The 8745-nt window shown below is 45.1% G+C and overlaps 2 long non-coding RNA genes across 2 annotated transcripts; both read right to left on the bottom strand.

Annotated features, from left to right (window-relative positions):
• Positions 1 to 319: 319 nt before the first annotated feature.
• On the bottom strand, positions 320 to 3707 carry LOC119366972. Its single transcript, XR_005176159.1, has 7 exons — positions 3628 to 3707; positions 3448 to 3519; positions 3244 to 3376; positions 3033 to 3142; positions 2364 to 2487; positions 1451 to 1613; positions 320 to 803 (listed from the first exon to the last, which is right to left on the bottom strand). It is a non-coding gene; the product is annotated as an uncharacterized LOC119366972 (long non-coding RNA).
• Positions 3708 to 5578: 1871 nt separating this feature from the next.
• On the bottom strand, positions 5579 to 7408 carry LOC119366973. The gene is made up of 4 exons (XR_005176160.1): positions 7151 to 7408; positions 6068 to 6129; positions 5860 to 5990; positions 5579 to 5694 (listed from the first exon to the last, which is right to left on the bottom strand). It is a non-coding gene; the product is annotated as an uncharacterized LOC119366973 (long non-coding RNA).
• Between the last annotated feature and the right edge of the window lie 1337 nt (positions 7409 to 8745).

The raw sequence follows: 8745 nt of genomic DNA, 5'->3' as shown, positions 1-8745 counted from the left end.
TGGCTCCAGGAGCACAAGGCCACAAGAAGGTGCTTGGGTGATTTTACTTTCACACAGGAGCACACACCTTTTTATTTTTATTTTTATTTTGGAGCAACCAATTTCATATAGATAAATCATATGGTCTGACTACATACTGAAACCGGAAAGATAATAACCACGAAGCAACGATCAACATCCACCATAGGTACGATGACCAACCAGCTCACAAACACTAAACATAACAAGATTCAGGACCGAGACCAGGCGCGGCTCGAAACCCTCAAATGAAAATAAATCGACTCGACAACAAACCAAAGAAACCAAGCTAAAAGGCACAGGAAGAAGCGCATACATACATACATGCATACATACATACATACATATATGTGAGCATTTGAATTTCCGCAATCTTTGCATGCTGATGAACATTCTACTGTGCCATGCCAGCAGGAAAATCAATCTCAGGCGCCGTCGCAAATCCATCAAAATGAAAGAGATTTGGTACATATAAATCATCACTAGCCCGTGTTGAATCAAATCAAAGGCACCTAATCCATATACAAATAAGTATCAGCTACAACCAAACCAAACACTACAGGTTTGTACATATATGATCATCTTTACCAGAAGATGATTCCCTCACTAACAGGTTAAAATAACTCCCACCACATTACACTACCCAAAAAAGGGGCAAAACGCCCAGCTCCAGTGCTTAGAGAAACCGACCAACTCAAGGGCTTTGACATGTCTTCGACGATTGGTAGTGAGCGCCTCAAAAACTTGTTCTGTCTCGGCCGAGGGCTCAATAGGATCCTTCGTTGCTGCAGTAGAAACATGACACAGAACATGGTTCACTATGTCGCTTTATGGTTCATTCCTGCTAGTCCATAATCCCCAAATGACAAGTGCTCCCTAGAATCATATTTCAGCTAAGAAACTAGTCTTAAACATAACCAGGTATCCAGTACCAAAACTAACAAAAAAAACAAAGAAAAGTGGAGCAACAAGATACTGGAAAAGAAAATTCATTCTGGTGGCCAACGGTCTAATTAACCAGCACAGGAATCAATGCCAATGACAAGATAATCACAATCAATATTGTGGCAGCCAGAAGACGAACACACAAACACAGGACTCGCCTGGACTGAGGAAGAGGTGGCCACCACTGTCGCGGTTGCCACACATAACAGCTACTCCCTCCGTTTCTAAATATAAGCCCTTTTAGGGATTTCAACATGAGTGTAGATTCACTTATATTTAGGAACGGAGGGAGTAGAACACTAGCACCTGCACTGCACATACGTGTACTAACTATCAACACATTGATCTTGAACAAAATAGAGATTATTGCATGGTTTTAACTTAAGAGAAGACTGACTTTATTTCATGTAATCATGTATATCCACATGACACCCCACAAGCCAACGCCTACACAGCATGGTGTCTGGGGAGGAGACCAAGCAGTTACCTGATCCACCGTCGAAGGAGAGGTGGTTGCAGCAGACTGAACTCACTGCCAGGGAGAGAACAGCTGCCAGGTGCTCATTGACAAGTCTTGCACTCACAAGTATATGTCAGCAATAGAAGGTGCAAGGGTTGATGCTGTGACGCACAATCAACTATGCAATTACCTGCAACAAAAAGAACAGGTCTTGCTCACTAGATCATCCAGCAAGACGATGAGGCAGGAAACACGCAGCCAAATCATCAATCCGTGTTACTTATATGCTAACGCATCAGTACTTTCCAAAGTTAAAGGATCATTTAATAAAATATATCTCATTAGATCACTACTTTATAATGGTATAAAAACAAGAAAAACATTGCGTTCACATTTCGCCCAGCAAGGCAACTAGAAACACAAACTACATCATATAGTTTGCTCCATAATAGGGAAAGGCGCCATTTTGATTAGTTGGATGGCTCAGTTTTCATATTTTGAATCCGACTATCAGTGGCACTTGGAAATAATAATCCACCCAGCAAGCTCATAGGGGAAGAAAATGCATCTTTTGAAGGCACCAGATCAGTGCAACAAGAGAGATTTATCCATGTACATCAGCAAGTTCGTTGCTAATGTGAGAACTTACAAAACAAGAAATCGCTAGGGTTAAACCTAAGGTTCATATAGGGTGTCCAGCACAGAATCATGGTATACTCTTACGGATCTGCACGCATAAGAGACCTAGGGATCGAACTATGATATCACTGCTGTAAAACGATGGCACAAATTATTATACCAGAAGCCCGAGAGGCACAAACGTTGGCATCACAACCCACCATGAGATACCAAAACACTAAGCTTGTCATGGCGCAATGGCCATAGGCACACAAGTGCATGAGATAAAGTAGAGCGGAGAGGACTGGAGGGGTTTACCCACGTGAGAGAGGAACAGAGGTTTGTATGGCCAGTACACTTTTGCCTTGATTTCCTTGAGGCTCTCTGAATTTGTGCTGCTTGCACAACATGATCTTGGAGTGAATCCGTCCTTTGGCTTGAAACGCCTACATGAAGAACACATTCAGGGTTAAAAACAATTTACCGCTTGCAACCTACTACAAAGTGCAATCTGCTCACTCAACACTACAAAGATTGACAAGAGAATAGTTGGAGGCTTGGTCCACACAAACTAAGCCCTAGGAAATGAAGGCGTACAGGTGGACAAACATCTCAAAAGAGAACACAGAATGATCACCAACTATTGCTATCAAGGATCAAGAAGATCCCTAACCAGGAATTTCAAACAAAAACAAGGCAACACTATGACATTTCTCTAACCTACAAAACTAAAGCCTTCTTAATCAAAATGTCGACATAACTCACACATGAATCTCGATATTTTTGTGTCCATGTTCTAAACCCAGATAATCGCGATCAGATTCATTCCAAATCTATGATAAGATGTATGGAATCTCAAATGGAGTGTCGACGTCAATAAACTACAAACAAAAATTAAGGAACACTCGATGATTAACTTCCAAGAGTATCACCTAGTCAACTAATCAAGATCAAAGTAATTCTGACATAATAAAGAGGACACAAATTATACCTTACATGACAAGCTGCTGTCATGATCTTCTTGCAATTGATTTCTTGTGTGAAATGGAAACATCATAACTTTGTTCCAACAGACTAAAGAGTAGAGTGCTCTCAAATGTCCTGAAGATACGAAAAAGAATTAGCTACAGTATCCAGTAAGACAACCAGCAAGCTAGGCAGACAAAAAAACATCACACCCCGCATATCTGCAAGATAATTACCATGTGCAAAAGGGTCTAAGACAATCGGTTGATTTTGACTTGATTTCCTCGTGTCTCTCTGAATTTGTATTGCTTGTAGAGTATGCCCTCGGAGTGAAGTCCTTCGGCTTGAAAGCATGGAAAGTGCTGCAGCCTAAAGATGGTAAGGTTAAAGTTGGCGGTCGCAGTCACTCGATACTAGAAAGATTGAAAGAGCTTACTTACCCATTTGCAACATAGACCAACGAGGATGCCTTGTTGTACTGTATGGCCATTATGGGCATGGTTGGGTCATTGCTGCACAGAAGATCATAACTATTAGATAACATTTGGAACGTGACTAGCTAAAGAAAAATAAGCAAGCAAAAGAACCATTGCTGTGTTTTTAAAGGCAGCAACACTAACATGTCCATTATGCTCACTTAACGAAGGATTGACTGATGTTTTCGAAAACGGAAGGCTGTGATGAAGTACACCGCCACTTACCGTTGGCTGGGTAGCCCAATCTTGTGTCTGAAGGCCAAAAAACAATGCATCTTTTAGTTCAACCTTGAATTTACATACATATATATAATGAACAAAAGAAGAGCAAACGGTAAGCCACGGTTCAAAACAGAGTAGCTCCGAATAATCATTTCTCGTAGTTTCCGTTGTTAGTTTTGATTCAGTCTCATAAATGGTGGTTATTTTTATTTCCATGCTTCACGAGAAAAAACACTCCACGATCATCCCAACACGAGCAACAACATAGAGACTAGTACTGAAGAAAGGGTAGGGAGCTAGAACAATAGAACACCTTCTATCTTTGTCAATTAGCATTCCTACTGGATAAAAGAAAAGAATGATATATTTCAGATTCCGACACAGGCATAATAAAAAAAGGCTCGGCCATTAATGGTACCAACGGCTGGGCATTAACAAACTTACCACTTTTTTTAAAAGTTGTGCATTATTTGGAACTCGTAGATGAAACCACAATTTGCAGTGTCACAGAGAATTGGTTTATCTGCTATAACAACTTATGGCTTTAGGATTTTTACACAATTCAAGTGCCCAGTATTTATGTTTTGAACCATTAAGTCTTTTGTAGGAGCCTTTGCTGGTAGAGTTGAGGAACATGAATGAAGCTAAGTTATAAGGTAAAGAACACAATCCATCATGTCCAGTTAAACTGACAACCAAATGGAATCAGATGAACATGAACATGCAGGTGACCAGAAGCACATCACAATATCAAGCCATTGGTTTCATGTCTGGTACAAAGGCCATGAACCCAAAGTTGGAGAATTGCGGGAGGAGAAGAGCATTCTTACCACCATGTGCCCGTCTTTGTCGGCGGGAACATCCAAGGGCAGCGATGGCTTCTCAGACTAGTCTAAGGCATCATTCTCCTTGGCGTCCATGAGCTGTACCTGCACGTGCAACCTTGGTTGAATTCCACCACTGTTTAGTCAGACGAGAAGTGCACCATAGCTAAATACACACTAGAGTCTTACCTTGTTTAAGCCATGGACGTTGTGGAACAGATGAAGAGGAGGATGGCCACGGCGGAGACAAGGGTGGCAGCCGAACACCCCAATCTACTAGTGACGCAGAGTTGTCGATGACATGAAAAACTCTAACATCCTGTTCAGTCTGTCAGGGCAATCAAAATAGTACACACGTAAGCAAAACTAGGTTTGGATAAATGCACAAGCAAGAACAATATATGTTCTTATTAGAGAAGAACTAGACCACAATAAAACGGTCATTCATGACCTACAACTATGCAAAAGTAAACACAGGATAAAATCTAAGCTACAATAGAAAATGGGGAGCATCCAACATCAATGACCATATGGAATGAGCCATTTGACCATCTTTGGCGTATTGTGATTGTGATTGACTAGTTAAGCATATTTAGCATCACAGCAACCTAAAGCCTACCTATGAAACACACTGATAGCCAGGACAAGAATATGAGCTACAACAACATTAGATATTTGTAAGCCTTAACAGAATATTAATGATTGCAATAAACCATGCCAACATATGCAAGCAAAAAGGAAAGTTATTGGAAGATAACCACAAGCACAGAACAATATCAAGTCAATGTCCATGGCTGGCACTAAGGCCATGAACCCAAAGTGGGAGAAGTGAGGGGAGGAGAAGAGTATTCCTACCACCAAGCACCCGTATCCGTTGGCGGCAGGACCCGAGGACGGCGATGGCTTCACAGACTGGTCTAAGGCATCATTCTCCTTGACGTCGACGAGTTGTACCTGCACGTGCAACCCTGACTAAATTCCACCATTGTTTAGTCAGCCGAGAAGTGCACAATAGCTGAATACACACTGGAGTCTTACCTTACTTTAGCCATGTATGTTGTGGAGCAGAGGAGTAGGACGTGGCAATGCGGAGACGAGGGCAGCGGCCGCCTTCCCCAATCTACTAGTGAAGCAGAGTTGTCGGTGACACGAAAACCTTTGCAGTCTGACATGGCAATCAAAACAGTACACACATAAGCAAAACTAGCTTCGGATGAATGCACAGGCAAGAACAAGATAGTATGTACTTATTAGAGAAGAACTAGACGACAATAGAACAGAGTCATTCATGATCCAAGAACAACATAGTATGTAAAAGGTAAGCACTCACAAGTACTTGGTGATTTCTGAAGAAAATAGTTACACATAAGACACCATGATTATCAGTTATTCTCAACAGCTGGATCATAGCTTCAGTACTTGCGCCCTCAAGACTGAATATTTGTCGCTTGTTGGTTACCCCTACAAAGTACATGCAAGTCCAAGTTATTATACTGAAAGAAACAGCAGCCATGATAAGATCTTCTCTGCATACTTACCCATAGAAGATTTCTAACAGGCACCCTATCTGTGACATGGCGGGTTACAAGCAACCCAAAGTCTGCAAATGCATAATCCCAATCTCAGCTGAAACTCTATTCAACTAGCTAGAATTGCATTACGAACATCAAATAGCAATATCACTGTCCATTGCACGAAAACTAATTTCCCTACTACAATGATGTCGGTCGATGCATCGGAACTATTCCTATCAGTGTGCAGACGAACAGTTCTGACTTCTGAATTTCAGCTACTAAACTATGGACATGTCCGTGCAGCAACAAAAAGACTAGCTTAAGTAGTTGGGCAGCGCATGAGTAGTCGAGTCTAGCTCCTCTTATACAAATTAAGCTCGACTCGTGCTAATTGGACCCAGCGGGAAGTCCATTTCGTCGGAGACAAAGAGCGGGAAGTCCTGTCGCCGCCATGTTCTATGGCCAACTGCTCTGAATCTACTGGAGACATGTCGTCCAGTTTGTTTCTGTACACAAAAAAACAAGCTGAGCAAGTGGGGTACAGAGGCACAGCCGACGGTGCAGCTCAGCACGTACTCCTATATATGCGTCTGCCAATACACGCAACAACAAATACAACATTTTTTCAGAACGCCAGTGCCTGATTTTGGCACAAACATGCATGGCATATCGTATGACGCATAATGCGAGATCATCTGAACCCGGGGTGTGAGAGCGCCCCTCCCCCAAAGATTCAGTGAATAGAGAATCCGAGGTTGATGCTAAACAGCAGACCTTTCAAGAATCAAATACTGGCAATCATATCATAGTATCCAGTTAAGACATGAATGAATTTACAACTCTAAGCAAAAGCCTTAAGCTAGAAAAATAAGCACGAGACAGTGAATAGAATAGCAACGGTGAACCCTAACAAATAAAACTGGGGATTTTAGGGAAACCAAGCAAGCAATTGGGTGCATCCTGCAGAGACCATGTAGCATGCATGTGAGGCAATCAATTGAGCGCCCAATCGAGCGAGCCTAATTGGACATGGCCGTGGCACCAAGCAGGCCACGAGGTGAGAGAAATTGGAGGTGAAGGAGAGAGACAAGGAGAGGGAGAGGGGACCTTCCTTGAAGGGCTCCATTCCATGGTGCGGTCGTCGTCGAGAGCGGAGTTGGTGTCCTCACGCGCGCAGAAGAGCGGCGTCGGAGGGCACGGCCGCGCCGTCGTCGCCGACGGCAGGGCACGGCTGTGCGTGCCGCCCCCTCCTCCTCTCCAGACGCACTAGCGTGAGGAAGGCGGAGTCTTGGGCGGCCGGGCACACCGAGCACCTGCGTCGAGGCCGCCCCGAGCGCGGATCCTGGAGCCTCACTTCGCCGCGGCCGGCAGGACGAGCAGATCGGGGAGCGCCGCCGGCCTACTCACCGGGTCCATACGGAAGCGCGACAGCCGAGGGAGAGAAGGGGCTGGCGGTGGGTGAGATGGAGATGGAGGAAGGCGAGGGGCGGTGGCTGCGCATCGGAGTCAGAGATGGGGGCGGCGGCGGCGGCTGCGGCGGCGCGTCGGGAGAGGAGAGGAGAGGATGTGGGGTGTCAGGGTGATTGACGGTCAAAATTTCCTTTTTCAGTTCCTTCACTTTCTCTTTTTCATCTTCACTTTCACTTTGAACCCTGACACCCCGAGTATGAGGCGCAATTTTTTTCACTTTTTCACTTTTTCACTTCCTGTCGGTAGTTTTGGACCCAATATTTTTCAGACGAAAACTTGGTGATTGACGGTCAGAATTCCCGAGTTATAACAGTGGGTGGGTTGACAGGCCTCGTCTTTATGTCCGCTGCATTGCTAGTACACGGACAAACACGTCTGCGACGTTTGGGGCCGTTGTGGTCCGCGGCCGCCAAGCCCGGGCCTTCCTATATCCGCCCCACATTTGGGTTGGGTTTGAGGGATGCCGGTTACCCAGGACGTTTGGGGTCGTTATTTGGTCGGTCAGTGACCGGACCGTCCGTCATGCTTGTTTTTCTTTTTTTTTCTGGTCGGTCAGTGACCGGGCAGTCAGACCGGATGTTTGAGGCGGCTACGAGGCGTACGGATGTAAATGCTCTAACGACGCGTGCATTTTTTTCATTTTCCTTTTTCTTTTTGGAGAGCCTTGATTACGTGTACTAGCAGGGGTAAAAAAACGAGATTCGATGCACGCTCGGATCGACCTCAACTCAAACGCCCGGCAGGATCGGACAAATACGCATGCGTGCCAAAATCAATCGGCCGGATCGACCTCAACATATTGTTAAGTATGAGTTGTGAATCCTTGACTTGACATCAATCTAGCGATGGCGCTGCCCTCCGTCGACACATGACGTGTGGGTCCTACATGTTTGCTTAACCGCCAGCACATGTTGCCGCGCCAATCCCACATGTCACTACCAGAGCCCGGGGTTGTGCAACGACGGGAGGCGGGACGAACGAGCACTAGTAAAAAAGGGGGCAATGGTCCAGGCCGGTCCAGCCCATTAGTCCCGGTTCAATCCAGAACCGGGACCAATGGGGGCATTGGACCCGGTTCTTGAGCCCCGGGGGCCGGCCGGGCCACGTGGGCCATTGGTCCCGGTTCGTCTGGACCTTTTGGTCCCGGTTGGCGGGACGAACCTGGAACAATGTGCCTTGCTCCTGGCCCACCACCATTGGTCCCGGTTGGGGGGATGAACCGGGACCAAAGG

This window comes from Triticum dicoccoides, chromosome 2B, assembly GCF_002162155.2.
Source record: "Triticum dicoccoides isolate Atlit2015 ecotype Zavitan chromosome 2B, WEW_v2.0, whole genome shotgun sequence".
In the NCBI taxonomy this organism is placed as follows: Eukaryota; Viridiplantae; Streptophyta; class Magnoliopsida; order Poales; family Poaceae; genus Triticum; species Triticum dicoccoides.
This window is presented reverse-complemented; position numbering and strand designations above follow the sequence as displayed.